Source organism: Cuculus canorus, chromosome 12, assembly GCF_017976375.1.
Source record: "Cuculus canorus isolate bCucCan1 chromosome 12, bCucCan1.pri, whole genome shotgun sequence".
NCBI classification, from domain to species: Eukaryota; Metazoa; Chordata; class Aves; order Cuculiformes; family Cuculidae; genus Cuculus; species Cuculus canorus.
Window position 1 is genome coordinate 17816695 of NC_071412.1, and position 19345 is coordinate 17836039.

At 51.9% G+C, this 19345-nt stretch overlaps 1 protein-coding gene across 3 annotated transcripts in view; it reads left to right on the plus strand.

The window, feature by feature from the left end:
• The window catches only part of LINGO1 (leucine rich repeat and Ig domain containing 1), a 168034-nt gene that overhangs the window by 15135 nt on the left and 133554 nt on the right, over positions 1 to 19345 (plus strand). Inside the window, exon 1 of one of the 3 annotated variants that reach the window (XM_054077690.1) lies at positions 12624 to 12711. The exons of the other annotated variants lie outside the window; for them this stretch is intronic. The gene's annotated coding sequence lies outside the window, so the exon portion shown is untranslated. Of the gene's footprint in view, positions 1 to 12623; positions 12712 to 19345 lie in introns of those variants that run through there. 3 annotated transcript variants of the gene reach the window in all.

A 19345-nucleotide genomic window follows, 5' to 3' on the forward strand; every position in this document is an offset into this window, starting at 1 on the left:
TACCCTTGTCTTGCCTTTAAAAGATGGTTTTGAAGGTGGGATAGGTTCTGGTGCAACCCGTTGCTTGCAGACTGTTGTTTCAGAAGGTAACCTGGGCTGCTGCAAGGAGCCAGGCTTGGGTGGGACCAGCGTCTTGCGGCTGCTTCTGCTTTCCTAATGTACTTCTGAGGATAATTGTCTATAATTTGCCTTTTAACGATGCACTGGAGGCTTCCCAAGCATGTACTGCTTTTTCTCCCTCTGTAAAAAGCCTTTGGGGTCTTTTGGAGGCTTCCTGCAGTGGGAGCAAGGGGTGGCTGGAAGGGATGTTTGGGAGGGGGCTGAGCCCCCATCCCAGTGAAACACTCTTCTCTGTGTTTACACTTTGCAGACTGGGTTTTTTTTTGGATAAAAAAGTAGAGCTTGGTTTGCTAGGGCTGCGGGTGATGTGGGGTTAACAGCCCTCCTGATGGGTGCAAAATTCATGGCTGAAGTGGGGAAATTGGATTTAGAACCCAAAAACTTGTTTTCTGGGATGGTTTTGTGGTTTGAGATTTTTGGGCTTCTTGTTTCCAAGCTTCTCCTTGCAAACAGAGGCATCCGCTGTGTGCAGGAACATATGGGAATCATGATTTCTCCACGTGTGCGATCTCCTGTGCCAGGAGAGCAGGGACCCGGGTGGAGATGTGGATGTCACCAGCATATGGCAGGATGGGGGAGGGCATAAAAGCCCTGTTTTGAGAGGTCTTTGAGAGGGTCGTAGCAGCCTCAGTGAGCTAAAACATAAGCCAGAGCTGAGATATGGCTTGTCCCTACTCCCTTTGGAAGCTCCCTGCCCACACCTCTGGGGCTGGGATTAGCTGGGATGCTCCAGCCCAGGGAAGCAGGGGCTGGTTAGTGCTGTTGAGGCTGACATCCTTGGCCATAAATAACCGGCCTGCTCTGATCCTCCCGGTAGCTCCAGCACTGCTCTTTTCCTAAGAGTTATTTGACTCTTTGTGTTGCACTTCTCAGACAAATGGCTTTTAAATAAAACCCTCTGCTAACTCGTTAGGCCTCCTGTCCAGGTCACTTCCTGCATGGGTGATTTATAGTGCTGCTTTTAACATTTTATTAACTTTAAATCGCCAGGGCCAGTCAATTGGAGTCTATCCCATTAGCTGTGGTGAGTGGCAGCCTGGGGCATCAGGCTCTCATCCAGCCTCCCTCGCTTCTGGGGAGACTTCGATGCTCTGAGAGCGACCACGGGGTGAGAGGTGGGAAAGAATAGGAGGAGGATTCAGATAAGGAGGAATAGATCTGGGATGGATAAATGAAACACATAAGGGTTAAGGAGATAATGGGGCTTGTGCTCGTATCTGGGGAGCTGGCTTATCTCCTGCCGGTGGTACGTATTTTCTCAGACGCATTCCCTGCAGCATGTGTTGGACTGTGCAGGGATGGGAGAAGAGCATCAGGGCTTGATAAGGAAGTGGCTGCTCCAGACGGATCCCAGCAGGGCACTGGTGGTGGAGCATTCCTTAGAGCCCACCCTGGGTAGGATATGCCTGACGTCCTCCTTGCTGAGTGCATGCACAAGCTCCTTTAGCACCTGGCATCCCATCCAATCCAGTGGGATGCTCCTGGGGAGCCTTTAGTGTGCTTTCCTCCCACCTCAAACCCTCCTCTGCCCCTCCTTTCCCCTTTGAGCAAAGCCGGTTCTGCACAAGTCCTGCAGTCCCTGGCAGTGGGGTGAGTGGGGCTGGACACAGCCCTGGCACATTGCAGGCTGCCACTGGGCTGTGAGCGAGCTGAGACCGCTCCAGCTGGGAAATCCAAATGAGATGAAGATCATAAGAGATGTAAGGCTGCAGCAGCAGCTTTGATTATCTCATTTTTTGTTACTGCTCTACCCTTGTGCCCTGTCTTTGTTCCACCCATGCTCAGAGATGTTATTCAGTGGAGTTTTCCAGCTCTTAGTTACAGGGGGAAAAAAATACCCAACTCCTGCACAACCAGACCTAATGAGATCTCTCTGGAAATAAAAGCATCCTGAGGACAGCCTTGCCACACAGAACAACCCGTGCTCTGTGGCTGCTCTGCCCACTGCCTCCAAGTGATGGCCCAGCACGGGGCTGTTGGGAGCTGAGCAGAGCTGTCACCTTCCATCCTTCCCCCCAGCCATCGCTTGCGTGAGGCACTGAGAAAGCCGAGCAGTGGTTTGTTCCTGTGGCAGAGCTCAGGATGGGGATGTGGGAGCGTTTGCCCAACACCCTGATGCAGAGCACATCGCCTTGTGCATGCTCGCAGGACAGGGCAAGGAGGGAACATACATCCCCATGGGTGAGGATCAGCTTTAATTAGCTTGGAAAGGGATCTAGGTAATGCTCTGGTTCGCCTCACCGGCTGGGCATTCCCTGGGGTGGATGGATATAAGGATGTGGGCTGGCTGCCACCCCGCGTGTCTGCAGGGAAAGCAGACCTGCAGTTCCCAAGGGCTGCTGGGGTTGTCAGGCGTACGGCCAGGAGGGAATTTATCTTGCAGCAAAGCCGGCATCTGAAAGCCATCGCTTCTGATATGCCCATGATTTGCTGAAACCTGCGTCTCCTTTGTCATATTTTTGTCTGTCTCTGCCTCAAATCCCAGAGTGAAGACTGAGAACTTGCTCGTGGAGAGGAGCAGGGTTTTTTTCCTTCACCTTTAAATATTTATTCTGAGCTCTGGAGGTATGCACGCTGTGATCTGGGGAGCCTGCCCGTGTGCTGGCAGTGGCTCCTGCATGGCAGGGGGGGGTCTGGCTGCCCTTCCCTCCCGGGAGCGTGGGCAAAGCCTTCCCCCTCCTCCTGTACAAGAGCTGGGTCTGAGAGGAGGGATGTGGGGGGTTCACCTGTTCCCACACGTACTCACGTGGGAACAAAACCCAAGGGCTGCTGAAGTGCTGTACAAAGAAGTATTGGGGTTCTGAGCCATGTTTTGAGGGGAGGGACTGGGATAGAGCTAAAAGCATCCTGGCCCATCCGGTGAGCTCCGTTTCTGGGGTGGCACATCCCAAATGGCACCCACCCCTCCGTACCATACCTGACTTTTTTCATTCCTGGCTGCTGCTGGAGGCTTTTCCCTCTCATCTTTGCAGCTTCTCCTGGGCTCTCAAGGTTGTGCAGGTAACTGGAGCGACGCTGCCAGCCTTGGCTTTGCAGCCGGAGCTGCCATGCTGTGCTCAGCGGTGGCTTTGGGCCTCCCTCCCTTTTGATTTTCTTGCTCTACTTTTCCAAACCTTCCTGCTGCCGTCACTTGGGTAGATGGATTTTATTCAAGGAGAGCAGCCCTGTGCTGCTGGAACGTGTGTGCCTGACATGCCGATGAGGAGCAGGGGAGCAGTGGCTCTGCCCCGGGCTGTGCAGGGCACTGAGGAACTGTGCCAGAGCACAGCAATACTGCAAACGCGGTCCTGTGTGACCCAGAAAAAGGGGAGACAAAGTCCCAGCTGCTTGCAAACCAATACCCGCCAAGTGCTTTCCTGAAAGCTGGCTTTCCTGCAGAGCTGGCTCACCTCTGGCTCTGCCACAGGGATGCCTGGACCAAGAGAAGAGGGGATTTTGCATCTTCGTGCAGCTCAAGTATGGTGCTGTTAAACTTCTCGGAGAAGAGCCAAGAGCTGGTTTCTCAGCAGCTTTGCAAGGGATGGGAGGATGCCCGCCCTTCCAGGTGAGCGCACAAATTGCTGCTTCTGCCTCCAGCTGCTGCAGCCCGGGAGACCCTCTCAGCAGCTGGCACTCATCGGCAGAAGCCTTGCCCCCAGTCCCCCCTGGCAGTGCCAGCCACAGGCACCCTGGGACCTGTAAGTGTGTGGGCACTGATGCAGAAAACTCCCTGCAGAGGCCTGGGATTGGATGGTATGTGCAGCTTTGCCGGGAGATGCCTTGCAACCAACGCATAGCCAAAGGCGAGAGGAGGCAGGGAAGACAATACCTGATATAGCGGGATATATTTTTTTATTAAGGAGAAGGAAACACTATCCAGCTCCCTGCTGTGGAGCTCGCACTGGAAAGCTGAACTCCAGTAGACTGCAAAGTGATGTGGTTGTAACCATGGTCGTGGTTTCTTGGGCTGCTTTTCCCATGTGTGCCTGTTGTCTGCTGTACACTCCAAGAGCTGGCAGCAGAACCAGCCCTCTCGGCTCTCACTGAATTTCAGACCAGAACAGCCTCATTAGCAGGAAAAGTTTCCTTGAGAGAAGTTACTGCTACTACAAGAAATGCAATTATCTCTCTTTTCTGCTATTGCAACTGTGGCTATTGAAGCTTGCCGCTCTCATACCGTGTCATGGCAGAGCTCTTGTGCACAGGAGGGTGCTGCCAGGAGAAGAAGTTAAATCATAGCAAGGACATTTTTTAGAAAGAAGTTCTTGTTAAGGATTTATTCCTAGCTTGGTTGTGTCATTGTGTCAGAGCTGCTCGGTCCATGCAGAGGTGCCAACCCCTGCTTGCTCCTTCCGTCTTGCTTGACTTCTGACCCCTGCTCGCCCGTGGCTTGGCAGGGAGTGGGTTTTAAGGAAAGCGAAAGTTTTAATGTGTTGTGTGTCTCTTCCTCACCCCCTGCCCAGGACTGCAGCGCCCCGGGGTTCCCTGGCTGCAGTGGGGTTATTCACAGAGCAACACATCTGCAGGAACAGACAGTGCCAGAAGTGCCTCCTGGGAGGGAAAATATGAGATCTGAGACTTGTAGGAAACATTCTCTTAAGATTCACGCTTATTCAGTCATTGGTCATTTGACCTAACAAAACCCGGTGTCACTCTGAGCCACAGGGAAAGCTCCCAAAGCAGACACAGGGGAAGTTTGCAACTGGATGTTGCAATAACTTAGTAGTGAATGGTTGGGATAAGTCAGAGTTCATAAAACCAGCCAGGGAAACAATTACTGATGGATTCTTTTAAGTAAACAATGGCGAGCAGTGTGTCTCGGTTCAAGCCAGACTGACTTTTAGAGTGATTCATAGATTTTTCCACAGGAAAAATCACTTCTGTGGAGATTGCTGGTGCAGAGCGTGCCTGCTTGCCTTCGTGAGTAATTCCCCCCCTCCCCAAAAGCACCAAGGTGTGGAAAAACGATGAACTTCTCTGTGGGAACTGCAGGGGGGACTTGAAAGGGAGGAAGGGTGTGCTTGGCTCTACCACCACGGCCGATGACTGTAGTCTTTTGATGAACATCACAGGAGGTGGGGGAGTTGAAATTTCACTGCTAGAAATGCTGAAGGAGGCGAATCCGGAGGGATGTGAGGGGGAAAGAGCAGAGCTGAGATGTCTGTGCGTGCGGTCCTGGGCTTTGCTAAGCGTGGTCGGTTGGGGCCAGCTAATGCTCCCCCTTGCAATGTGCTGTAGCACTCCTCTGGCTAAGAGGAGAAGCGTGTCCCAGCAGTGGTTTTTTTTTTCTATTTAATTTTACTTTCTTTATTCCCAGCACCTTGGCTTTGTGCTGGAAGCCAGCCAGCCTCCGTAGTCCTCCGTGCTGGGATCTGTGGGTCTGGGGTGGGAGCATGCGCAGGAGGCGTCAGCGTGCGGCTGGAGGTGTAGCGTGTCTCTGGGTGATGCTGCTTTATAAAAACAGATGAGGTGGGATGGGGAAATGCCGGGCAAGGCAGTAGTCATAGGTGTGAGCAGTGCCTGTGCCTTGGAGGCGGCACTGGAGGCGGTGGCGGCCCTCGCTGCGGCGTTGGGTGTTGTTTTTTAGTTTGGATCTGGAAGCCAAAAAAAAAAAAAAAAAAAGTTCTGCTGAGGCTAAACTTGAAACTTAATTTTGTTTCTTGGTACGATTTTTTCCTACAGTTCTTGGTGAAGAAAAGCAGGTATCTGACCAGCATGAGAAAGGAAAGATGGCACAATGGTGGAAGAGGCTTGTGCGGAGATGCAGTTGAGCAGCAGAAAGGAGAATCGTGGAATCATAGAATGGTTTGGAAGGGACCTTCAAGATAATCCAATTCCAAACCCCTGCCGTAGGCAGGGACACCTCCCACTGGGTCAGGTTGCTCAAAGCCCCATCCAGCCCAGCCTTGAACACCTTCAGGGGTGGGGCAGCCATGACTTCTCTGGGCAACCTGATTTATGCTAACAAATTTCCTCCTAGTATATCATCTCAGTCTCCACTCTTCCAGTTTAAAACTGTTCTTCCTCATCCTATCGCTCTGCACTCCCTGATCAAGAGCCCATCTCCAGGTTTCGTGTAGGCCCCTTTTAAGTACTAGAAGCAGAAGTTAGCCTGGAGGTTGATCCAGCCCCAGAGAGCATCTGACAGGCTGATGCATCCCTTGGTGCACTAAGACCCAACAGCAGTGTGACTCTACCCACCAAATACCTGCCCATGTTCCCCATCCCTGCAGCCGCTCCATGGCATGGGCAGGGGCTGCATTTCCAGACCATTGTGCCTCCATCTCCTTCACCAGCCCTCCCTCCACCGCGGTGCCCATCCCGTGTTCATTATGATGCCCGTGTACTTCTCTAAGCCCAATATACTTTGAATTACTGCTCATCTATTCCTCTTGACATCCTCATGCTCATAACTAGGATGCCTACATTACCCGTTTGCACATCTGTCAAACTGCGTGTTCCTCGGCCATTTCCAGAGATACATAAAATTGCCCGTGGTTATGACATTATTGACAACCCACCCTGTCTCTTCCCCCTCCCCGAGCCCAAATGGCTGCCTCGCTTTATGAGGATTGATATTTGGGCAGTAAATATTTTAGAGCCTCATCTGATGAGCGTGTCTGTGCGGGTGAATACATTTCTGGCTGAGGACAGATGTTGGAGCTATCTTCGTTGGAACTACAGGGGCCTTGGCTTTCTCTCTCCAGCCTTGGCGTCATCTCTCTCCAGTCCCCCAGTGATGCCTGTTCATGGTGGCAAGAAAGGGAACGGGAGGGAAGAGTGAAGCAGAGGTTGCTGGAGATGACTAGGTGATAGGACAAAGGGGAACAGTTTTAAGCTGAAAGAGGGGAGATCGAGATGAGATTTTAGGAAGAAATGTTTCCCTGTGAGTGTGGGGAGGCCCTGGCCCAGGCTGCCCAGAGCAGTGGTGGCTGCCCCATCCCTGGAGGTGTTCAAGGCCAGGTTGGATGGGGCTTGGAGCAACCTGACCCACTGGGAAGTGTCCCATGGCAGGGGGGTTGGAACTGGATTATCTTTAAGGTCCCTTCTGACCCAAACCATTCTATGATTCCATGATTCTATGATCTGCAAGATCGAGGAGCTAATCTGTATGGGACAGCTCTGCCAAGGTGCTAAGGAGGAGAGACGGTATCCATCTCTCCTCCCCAAGGTTTGTGTCTCCATCTTCAGAGAGCCTGGCTGTTGGAGCTGAGCACTGAGGTGAGGAGTTCAGTGGCCTGGTTTACTCGCCGATGAAGGATGCTGCCCTGGCCAGTCTGCTCTTTAACAGCAATATAGTATCTATTTATTTATGATTTCTGTGGGTGGTGTTTTGGATGATCTATTGAGCCAGAGTGAGATATTTTGAGGCACAGTGAGATATTTTAAAAACATCTCATCACTCTGGAAATATCCATGGTGCGGTAGCTGCATATTAGTCATTCGGAAAGGGAGTGATTTCAATGAAAGAAAAAACATTTCATCTTGTCAGAGCATTTTCACTCACTGTCTGCCAGGCAGCCGCTGTCAGTCTTCAGTCTCTGTAGCAGGTTTTACTCTTCTCAGGCTCTGCCTTTTTTATTTTATTTGCTAACAAGAAATAAAATAACCCCTCTAATGGATATTGGAAGCTATGAACTCATCAATTGTCAGTAGGATAGAGCCTTAAAAAGATGCAATAAACCCTCTTTGCGCTGGATTATTTCCAGTGGAATTATTTCTCCTGGGGGCTATCTCCATTTGGAAGGAGAAACTCCTCTTCTGGGTATTGGACCTTGAACAAAACCCCCTGTCTCTGATATGATTTTTCCCTGTGGAAAGTGGGAGCAACTCCAATACTCTTACACACCAGCTGGGGATGCAGAATTAGGCTCATAGAAACAGAGAGGAGAGATGGTTTTCTCCTAGGAAAAAAAAAATCTGTAAGAAAACACAAATGATGAGGCTCCATCCTGCAAGATGACACAGCACAGAGCTGGTCAGCAAATGAAAAGCCAAATGTGCTGCAAAAAAACCACCACCATGGTAGGAGAGGTTTTCACTTGAAGGGAATCCTCCATAAATCACCTAATATTCAAGTTTTCGCTGCCATTTGGGAAAACATTCATCGAGGTCTACTGGCTCTGCTCTACTTTCAGCATGTCCTTACTGGGTTATCTACAGCACAGCCCACGCGCCCTGGGGAGGAGGCGATCTGGCTGAGATGTTCCATCTAGCTGGATCATTCTCAGTAATCAGCCTGAGAGTAATTACACTGTAGTTACACCATGGCTACTCTGCGCTGTCCCTTTGCAGGACGCGACTGCCGTCACCTTGTGCAACCAGTAGATAACTGCTTAAATGACTAAAAATGATCCCTTTGTGGTTAAACGCTTGGTTGGTGTTTATACCCAGAGATTTCCCAGGGTGTGGGATCATAGGATCATAAAATGATTTGTGTTGGAAGGGACCTTAAAGATAATCCAGTTCCAAACCCCCCTGCAGTGGGCAAGGGACACCTTCCACTCAGTTTGGTTGCTCAGCCTGGCCTTGAACACCTCCAGGGATGGAGCAGTCATGTCGTCTCTGGGCAGCCTGGGCCAGAGCCTCACCACCCTCACATGAAAATGCTTCTTCCTCATCTCAATCTCCCCTCTTTTGTCTTAAAACAGTTCCCCCTTGTCCTATCCCTGTACTCTTGTGATAAAGAGCCCCTCTCCAGCTTTCCTGTAGGATGCTCCAACACATCTAAGGGCACCTCCAATGGGGTAGGGATGTTTCTCTGCTGCTCCCCCTTGGCCATCTTTGAGCTGGGGAGTCTTGGCTAGGTTTCCTTCTCACTTGCCACCCAAGCCCTGCTTTCACAGGCAGCTCCCTGCTCTGGAGCTTGCCTGCTCCTACCAGCACGCTGAATCCTTGGTGCTGAGCTCTGGCTGCACTCCTGTGCATACCCACCCCACCTCCCAGTGCTGCAGGCAGAGCAACTCCAGCCAGGGGTTTAAAATAGAAGCTATTAACTGAAGAGCAGGAGAGGTCAGGGGGGAGGTAGCCAGGTCCCTCTGGGAGGGTGCCAGAGCTGCCTCCAGGTTTAGGGAAGTCTGGTGCCTTAGAGCCTTCTCCCCAGGTCCCTTGGGATGAAAGGGACATCACTCCTTAAAGCAAGAATCAGGGTGGGGAGGGTGGTGGCTGTCTTCAAGTCTGTGCATCCCCTGCTAAAAGCTGGGCTTGGCAGTGGGACTTGTGAGCTTTACAACGGTTGCCTTTTATTTCTGGCAAAGTGAAGGCAATGGCAAGCTGGAGCTATGTTTTTCCTTCACCCTTTTCTCTTTCACAGCCGTACTTGACCTCATTGCTCTCTACAACTACCTAAAAGGAGGTTGTAGCGAGTGGGTGCTGGTCTTTTCTCCCAAGTAACAAGTGATATGATGAGAGGAGATGCCCTCATGTTGTGCCAGGGGAGGTTTACGTTAGTAGTTAGGAAAAATGTCTTCATTGGAAGAGTGGTGAAACACAGGCAGATGTTGCCCAGAACAGTGGTGGAGTCCCCATCCCTGGAGGGGTTCAAAAAACGTGTAGATGTGGCACTTTGGGACATGGTTTAGGAGTCATGGTGGTGATGAGCTGACAATTGGACTGGATGAGCTTAAAGGTCTTTTCCAGCCTTAACAAGTCTATGATACTGTGAAAATATTCATCTTTTGGAGATGCCTTGCTGGACGCTTTTAATTTAGTTAACACAAGCTGACCTCTTGCATTTCTTGGCCAGAGGCAAGACTTATCCTTTGCTCTCCTGCTCTTTTGGTGAGCTGTCTTCTGCATGTCTTCGCTGGCGATGAGCATGTCCCCATCCCGCGCCCCTGAGTCAGCACAATGCTGCTGCCACCAGCATGCTCTTTTGGCTTAAAAAAATAAGAAAGTTTCAGTATTTAAAGTATTTAAGCAGATGGAAAGCCACAAACTACAGTCGGTGGAGAGAGCGTGTTTCATGACTAACAAAATATGCCAGGTAGGCCGTTCCACTTGAGATATTTTCAGGAATATAATCACTTTCACACATCTTCATAAATTTGCTAAAGTGTTAGTTTTCCCCCATATGGAATGAGGAGGATGCAGCATGTCATGACTGTTGCACAGCATCTTGAATGCTGAATCCTCATGGGGTTGAGGTTTTTTTTTTCCCTTCTCCCCACCAAGGCTGTAATTGAAATAAAAGTTTAGAATCACAGGATGGTTTGGGTTGGAAGAGACCTTAAAGATCACCCAGTTCCAACCCCCCTGCCATGGGCAGGGACACTTTCCACTGGGTCCGGTTGCTCCAAGCCCCATCCAACCTGGCCTTGAACACCTCCAGGGATGGGGCAGCCACCACTGCTCTGGGCACCCTGGGTCATTTCTCCCCAAGATCTCATCTCAATCTCCTCTCTTTCAACAGAAAACTGTTCCCCCCTGTCCTATCCCTGCACTCCCTGATCCAGAGCCCCTCCCCAGGGTTCCTGGAGCCCCTTTCGGTACTTGAAGCTGCTCTAAGGTCTCCCCAGAGCCTTCTCTTCTCCAGGCTGAACAATCGCAGCTCTCAGCCTGTCCTTGGGTGGGAGGTTCTCCAGCCCTCAGATCATCTTTGGGGTCTCTTGTGGACTCGCTCCAACAGCTCCACGTCCTTCCTGTGCTGAGGACTCCAGAACTGAACGCAGGGCTTCATGTGGGGTCTTATTGTAGTGGAGCAGAGGGGCAGAATCTGCTCCCTCTCGCTGCTGGTCCCACTGCTTTGGATGTAGCCCAGGATACCCTTGGCTTTCTGGTCTGCAAGAGCACATTGCTCGATCATGTTGAGCAGTTTGATTCCCCTTTCCCTGTAATTAGCATAAGTAGGGGTCATCCTCAAGTGTGTTGGTAGGGATGCTCCTTGGCCTGCATCCAGAGTAGGGAAGAGGAGGTGGTGGTCAAATGTCTAATAATTCCCTACAAAATGGGCTGGAGTTGGGCTGGAGTGGTGCCAGGGATGCTGTCCCTGGTGGGGTACCGGTGGGTGATAGGAGGATGCTCTAAGGGAGTCCCAGAGGCTGCATTCTTCCCACTGAGCTCCTTTGAATAAATGCTTCAGCATTGCACTGGGGTAAACAAATCCAAAATATTTTGAAGTCATTCAGTCTCTGCATTGGATTCTTTCTATTCTTTTTGGTATAGTAGCAAAATTAAATAAAAGGATCTGTTTTCTGCATGTTATTGATCTTTCACTCAAAATCTGGGCCTTTTTCCAGGAAAAATGAGCCCTTTTGTGAACAAAGAGACAGGCACCTTCCCAACAAAAGTCAGCTTTCAAATCCAATGTTCTGTGTGTTTGAAATTTCATGTTTCAGATAGGAAAATATCAATTTCACTCAGATTTGTAGAGAAGTGGTGCTGGAGCGGAGGGGATGACACTACTCTGAATGGATTGATGAGCACTTGAAGGCCAGATTGCCGGAGGTATTTAAAAGCAAAGGGAAAAGCAACCTTGTCACTGATTTTGAACAGCTTGTGTTGTGAACCTGGAGCTGGGTTATTGTGCTGGAGATGGTCCTGCTGTTCTCATCCCTCAGGGACCTGGACCTTCATCATAACGTCCTGCATGTGGCAGGAAGACTCAGCCTGGATCTCCTGACCACATCTAAGCCTGGGTGCTTTATATTTCCCTTCTTTTTTTTTTTACATGGTAGCTGCTGGGGCCATATTCTGAACTGGTCTAAACTGGTGTAGTTTTGTTTCCTTGGTTGGGTGCTCTATTGAGAGCTGTTTGCTAGTGTCTTCGACAGGTTAGTCTTCCTCAGTGCTATTTTACAGGTTAAGTCATTAAATCCCTGTAGCTCGTTTATTTGTTGGTAAAACACTTGGGAATTGCTTGGGAGGAGACGTGTTATGCTCCCTTGGACCGTGCTACCGCGTGGATGCTCAGCTGTCGGGCAGAGCTGCTGAGCTGCATATCCTAAACATGTTTGTTGGCTGTGATACCCCCGTTATATTGAGCAGGGCTGCGTTCCCCTCCTGGTCCCGCTGCTGCATCTTTAGATAGCAAGTAAATTGTTTTTTTCTGCATCTGTTTGCTACTGGTGCAGCGGTGATGCTCTCTCCTTGCTCTGATGCAGAGGCAGCACTGGCTCAAGGGCATCGATCCCAATGCTGTCCATTGGCACCGTGCGCACCCACTGCTGCTACATAAAAGTCTACCTGGTGGCTCTGAGTAGACAAATTTCTCTCCCTGGCCCTTATGGGATTGCTCTGGGTGCTTTGATCCCCAGCTGCGTGTGTAAGCTTGCTTATCTTTGGAAAGGCACGGCGGCGCTGACAAGCGGTGCAGGAGATGGGGGCTGTAGGTGGATCGTTTTTAGCAGCGTGCACGCACGGAGCAGACAGCTTGGGCATGTTCCAAAACACTTCCCACGCCCCCAGGCTGAATTTTAAGAAGCTGGGGCATCTGCACATTCAAAACGCTCCGGGGTGGGGGGGGGAAAGAAGGAAAAAAATCCCAAAGGCAGGCAGAGCAGCCAGTGCGTGGAAGGGGCGAGCAGCACCCACAGGCTGATGTCTTGCTGCGGAGGGGAGTTTGTTGCAAAGGCTGAGCAGCTTCAAGCCGCTCTCCGGAGAGGCAGAGCACAGGTGAGCATGGAGCAGTGGTCACCGGCTTGTCTTGTGGTCTTGCTCTTGGTTGAGTGGGGGAAATGGGAAGAGGAGCTTGAGATATCCAGGAACGGTGTCCGGGTGAGTGCTTGTTCTTCCCATCGAGCTGGAGTGGTGTAGCCTCCGAGCATCTCCCTACATATGGGGGCCCCAGAGCCTTGCAGGAAGAGGGGGGATAGTGGGAGGGCAGAGGTGTCTTCCTTATGATGATGGGAGACGAGAGTGAACCCTATGCTCGTACCACCTTGAATGCTCCCGGGGGCTGCCTGGGATCCCACCCGTTAATGAAAGGAGGAGACCAGCAGCTTCTTTCTGTGGGGCTATAATGCTGAGGGCAGCTCTGGTGTGCAGGGTGAGCGTTATCTCCTTCTAGGTCTCCTAGAGGAGCTAAACAAAGCAGGCAATGTGCAGGAGTTGGTGTTGGGAACATACAAGCCCAAGGCTTGCACTGGCTGACCGAGAACCGTTTCGGCCCTACCCTGCAATCGCTGTGGCATGGTGGGATGTACAGCTAGAGATGGGAACCCTGGGGGGGATGGAGGATGGCCTCTATTTTTTGTGTGTGTATGGTTCCAGTGAAGTCTTGGAGCCCCCTGGAATAATGATCCGGAGCTTCATCTCCGAGTCCAGGTATAGCTTTGGATAAGTAGCTTCAGGCTGTGAAGGTTGGGAGTCTTCCTGTGAGGATCACCCGGCTTAAAGATCTCAAACATGGTGCCTGATGTGCTGAGAATGGCCCCAGTTCTTGCTGTTGCTGCTCCTTTGATATCCAAGGTCGCTGCTCCTGGTGACATGAGGCATCGAAGGTCTTGCACTGAAGCATTAGGAAGGAATGGTTGTAAATCTGGAGAGCCTGAGCTGTCCTCTGAGTTCCTCATCTTATGGAGTTGGTCTGCACTCTGAGATCCAAGGATGGAGAACGCATCCATCTGCATGCTCCATTGAGATCTTCTTCCTGCTGCTGGTGAGGAAGAAGATTGCCTGATGTCCTGGCAGCCCCAGGCTGTCCTTATAAGGGTGTCTTGGCTCCGACAGCTCCCTCCTATCTTGCAAAGTGTGCGTCTGCGGGGACAGGCACCAGAGGATGCTCCTCCTGGCGCATCACGTGCAAGAGGGGCATCTTCCCAGCGCTCCCCCATGGCTGCCTTCTCTCCCGCTCGGCAGACGTTCACCCTAGTGTCAGGGCAACTCGCACTGTGCCCTTCTGCAAACAAAGAGGGTGGCTTAGTTAAACGTTAATTTGGCCTGGTGGCAGCAGCTGGCAGCGAGGAGATGATGGGGAAGCTTGTGAGGAGTGACAAGGAGAGAAGCCCAGGCATGGAAAGCAGCCCTGCCGCTCCTGCGAGCAAAATGCCCCCAAGCTCAGAACTTTCCTCTTCCCAAAAAGAAAGGAGAAGACTTCTTGGGAAGTCTCTGCTTCCTAAACATCTCTCCCAGAAAAGGCTGAAGTAGACTCTAAGTTGTGAACTTGGTACATCTCTTTGTACTGGCAGAAGCGGTGCTCTCCACTGTGTCCTGGTCCCCCAGGTAAACTTATGACAAAGAGCAGCTTCTTGGCAATGGATAAGTTTCTGGGGTTCTTCTGTCCTCTGTCCTTCACCCCGTGGTTGGGCAGGGGGATGTTTGCAGCTCTGGCATCTGAGGAGGAGCACAAGGCTTTCCAGCTGCAGCACTAGACACGAGATGATCTTCTGCGTGCCCTGGGGTGAGGAGGAGGAGGAGAAGCAAGGCAGAGAGGGATGGGGATGGACCCAGGGTGCCCTGGGGGACTGGCTCGTTCCTGCTAATTAGCGGTGTAACCAGCCATCGCACAGCCTGGTTACTGGCAGATAATTACCTTGCTGGGTGCAGGGAAGGGAGGAGAAAGATTCGCTGTCCACAGGAATTTGAAAAGCTTCCCATTCTTGGACTCATTTGGGAAAGGCAACCAAAAAAAAATGATACATATATATGTTTTAACAGAGCTATTTCTGCCAGTCAGGCAGGCCAATTTGTTACTAAAGTGACACACTTGATTTTAACTGTAAGAATCAAGGTTTTTTGGTTCTTTTCCTCTTTCAGTCCTTGTGGTGGGAGATGGCTGAGCTGTGGGGTGAACGGGGGGTCTCTGAGGGGCTGAGCTGGAGGCTCTGTCTTCCTTGCCAGCTGAACATTGCTGAGCTCGTGGGTGTTTTATAGAGTGAGGAGAAAAATAAATCTGAGAGGGACTCCAGTTTGCCCCTTGAAGCGCTGTCAGGTTTACACGGGGCCAGGGCATCCTGCCAGCCTTTGCTAACGTGACCATGTGGATGCTGCCGAAGGGCTGCCGGGGTCCCGGCCCCACGGCTGTAGGAAGGCTCCTGGGGGCTGCCCTGGGGGTGGCTGCCCGCTGTGCTGGGGCTGTGCCAGGCAATGCGGTCCCTTGTGTGTTCCTTGCGCCCGACAGGTGGGATGACGGCATCTGTGCTCCGCTCACACCTCGCTCCGGGGCTGGGGACCTCATTAGCTGCCTCCATCTCGTCTCCCCTTTGTTTATCTCCAGTTTTTCAACCACTTGTCTGATTTGATGTTTTTTAAATTGTTTTGTTTTACTGTCTTGAAGGGATAAAGGACTGTGTGAATGGTGATAGGACCTGACAGGTCTCTGTGCACCCTGCCAGGCTCTACCAAAGTTGGGGCCGGGAGTTTCTGCAGCGAAGGTTGCCTGAGTGGGTCCCACTGGGGGCCACAGGGGTGATCAGGTATCCCACTGCCCATTAACCCTTTGCTCTGCAGTGCTTGGCGTGGGGTCTGGCAAAGCTGAGATGTTCCAGGAGAGGTTGAGGGCAGATTTGTGATTCTCCGTGGGGACACCACGGCATGGGCTGCCAGGAGGGCAGCAGGGTGGGAACAGCTTGGAATCAAAGCCCAGTGTAGCCTGGTGTTTCTCCATTGGCTGTAGTGGATTTGGGGCAGTGCTGAGTTAAGGAAAGGCTCTTGGCCACATGCATGCACCTTGTCCAGGAATGGGCTCATAGGGATGTTGGGTTCATCAGGTTGGTGGCCTCATTCCCATCCCAGTGCAGCTGGGATGTCTGCTCCCAGGTCCTGGGCACCTGGGGTGGTCTCCAGGGCACCTGAAGGAGCATGCTGCTTGGTGTCACTCACCATCGGGGTGCAGGGGATGGTAATTATTCACCCTCCTCACTACAGTGCAGTGAGTGCCAAACCGTGTCTCTCTTTCTGCCAGGTCAGAAACCTCAGTCCCGCTTCCTCCACATCCCATCTCCATTTGGAAAACCAGCAGTAACTCTTAGTCAGTGCTGTCTTATGGATCATTACTTTGGAAATCCCAGGGGAGAAGGGCACTTGGCCGCAGTCCTGCATGGCTGGAGTCATCCTCAGCAGCCCATCACCACCCTGGCACCCCTCACTCGGAGGGAAGAGCCACCACGACCTCTTCCTCGCCACTCTAGGATGCTCCCAGCATCTCAGCTGTGGTTTTTATAGCCCAAACCTACGTTTCCCAGCAGGCTAACCCGTGCCTGAGTACGGCCGAACCACTTTTAGGCTGAGCTCACTTGCATCTCCTCTCCTTCTGCCTCGTGTTGTGGTGGGCTGGAGTGTGCTTTGCTGGCTTCTCAGCGCTGAGGGGACAGCCTGGTGCTGGGTCAGATTCACCCAGGCTCATTTTGCAAAACCAGCAGCGTCCGTGGTCCTGCCTGCTCTTGCATCCACTCTTTTCAGTCCAGGCTAGGTAATAGGGATTTCTGCCATCATGCACCATCGGATCTCTGCTCAGTGGGAGTCTCTTCTTTTTAGCAGGTGATTTTCCTCCCAGTTGCTGTTCTGCAGAGAGGGAATATGGACAAATTAGCATCCCCAGCATTTCTGGTTCCCCTTCCTCCTTGCCTGCCCACCCCTCCCCTCCCCTCCCTCCACTCCCCCTTCTCTAAAGAGATTCAGGTCATGCCTGGAATTAGGGCTCCCTGAACTGCAGAGAAGCGGCGTTTAAACTGCTTACCATCCATTAGATGGAGTGGTTTGGGTTTGGTTTGTTCCCCCACCACCGCCCCCAGCTTTTGGGTGTTCACAGCACAACGTGTTAATCTTCGCTTCAATGCCTTTGCCATCATGGGCTGCTCCTCCCTGGGCAGGGGGGAGTCAGGGGGCCTTGGACAGAGGGGTTTGGGGCCCCACTTTACACCCCACGAGTAGCCAGCTGCTTTGGACACAGAGACCTTGCAGGAAGGCATTTTATTTAGGCGGCTTCGTTTATCTCCGGCTGGGATTAGACATAGATAAGACGATCAATAAATCCTCCTCTTGGCTGAGATGTGCCATGAATTTTTTGGGGAAGGGTAGGGAAAGGAGGGCACCCATTCAAAGGCAGTGAGCCTGGCTGGAGATGATGGAGGGGACAGCCAGTGCTGCAAGGTTGCGAGGAGGGGGTCCTGACCAGCCCCGCTGCAATCTCGCTGCCCGTTTATAAGACGACATCTGTACGTGGTAAAGGAGAGAAGAAACCCTGTGCCGCGGCTGCTGCTGGCATGGCTGTGCCGTTGGAGAAAGTAGGTCAGGCTGTGCTGCAGAGCCCAGCGCGAAGGCAAAGTCCCCGGCATAGCCGGGCACCCACCTCTCCTCAAATCCCCCCACTTCGGCTGCTCTGCTCACAGCCGCAGGCTGGCCACGGGCAGCCGCTGTGGGGCTGGGTTGGCATCGGGGGTGACTCTTCGCCTCTACTCTGTGGTCCCACTGTGGTGGCTCTGGGGGACGGTGGCAAAAGAAGGAGAGCTGGAGGGGCTGTGGGGGCTGTAGGCAGGTGCTGTGCGGGGATGCTCCAGTACCTGCATCCCTGCGCTGCCCTCCTGGCTCGGATGCGTGTTTGGCTGCAGGAGGGATGCCTGCCCCAGGGATGCAACTCCAGCATCACAAGGGAGCAGCCAATTCGGCATTTTGGGGTCCGCTGTTAGCTGGGAATGGGCAAAGTGCAGGGCCAGCCCCCCATTCTGGGAGCGTTTTCTGGATTATCAGGGAGACTGGGGGGGAGAACAAAAAGGTAAAAGGCGGGGTTTGATGTCTAAATCTGCAGCAATTTTGGGTGTTTTGCAGGGTTCTCAAAGCCCCCCTCAAAGAGGGAGGAAGGGCAGGCTAGGGAGGAGTGTTGGGGGTCCTGTGGGTCTGGCTCAGGTGGAGCCTGGCTTAGCTTAGGAGGATGGATCGGTCCAGCACTGCTTCCAGGAGGGTTTCCTGGCTGCTAAGGTGAGGGGAAAATTAAGATGTGTTTTCAAGACAGAGGTGTTTCAAGTGCAAATCAGGAGTGTTTCCCTGTGTGGCTCTTTGCTATAGCTGTAATAATCTGCTGTGAGATGGAAGTAAACTTTGACATTTCCTTTGCCACAGCCGCACTGTGGGTTCGGCCACTGTGGGTGCTGGATCGCGGCCGTGGGAGCATGGCTTGCTGTGCCCAGGGGCACAGGGCCACCAGCCTGGCACTGTTGGGCACAGGAGGTGACAATCCCACGCCAACGTGGCTCTAGCGGCATCAGTTCCATGACCCAGAGAGGAGGTGAGTAGGAGCATTGCATCCTCCAGCAAGGACCTGGACTGATCTCCGAGGGCCGGTGGTGAAAATGCAGCAAACCAAGCGGGGAGTAAATTGAGTGTGTACATCACAGGCAGGTCTGGGCTTTATTGATTTTCAATGAAAGGCTGTGTCATGAATTTTTCTCTCCTACTGTATTTGCTGCAAAGTTGCATCTTGACTCCAAACATTAACCACTAACTAGAGAGCTTGGTTCTCCCCCCTCCCCTGTGAAGAGATGGGGGGGAGGCAAGTTTGCACACAGTCTTTTTAAGCACATGATGGACACAGCGGCTTTACTAATCCAATACCAGAAGAGAAAGCCGGTATTAACGGCGGAAAATGTTATGTCCAGCACTTCAAGTGACTTATCGCTAAGGGCCTGCATGTGGGATGCTTCTTAAATGATGGGCTGTTATGTATCACTTGCTCCTCCAAGATCCACCCAGCAAAGGTAGTCCTGGTCCCTGCTGTCCCCGAGAGAGATGGGACATCAGGTGGGGGTTGTCACTTCTCTTGCTGGTTTTCCTTTCCTCCTGATGAGGACAGGGAGTAGGGTCTTTATGTCAGAACTATTTTGGAAGGTGCTGAGACATTTTGCATTCTGCTTTTAAGCTGGTGTTTGGAATTTGGAGCAACCCTTTAATCTTGAAGTCATTGTTTTTAAACATTAAAGAACATTTGGAAATGAGCATAGCATGAAATGTTTTAGTAGACATTTCTCGCTGTCTTCAGAACCTCTTACAAGTCTTTTTTGCTCCTCTGATGAAACTGTTGAGAATCCAGGGGAAAGCACTGCAACCAGCTAAGGGCTTTAAAAATAGATGACCAACAGAGAAAGTTTTAAAGGTCTTCGGATGGGTTTGTCTGGAAAAGGGATGATGGAGAGGACATGTTTTACCCGGGTCTGGGTAGCACCTCACAGTGAGATGTTGGTCAACAGCCAGCTGAACATGAACCAGCAGTGGCCAAGAAGGCCAGAAGTATCCTGGCTTGGATCAGCCATGGATATCCATGATCAACCATCAGAAAGGCAGAGAAGGGATCACCCCTGTACTCGGGGCTGGTGAA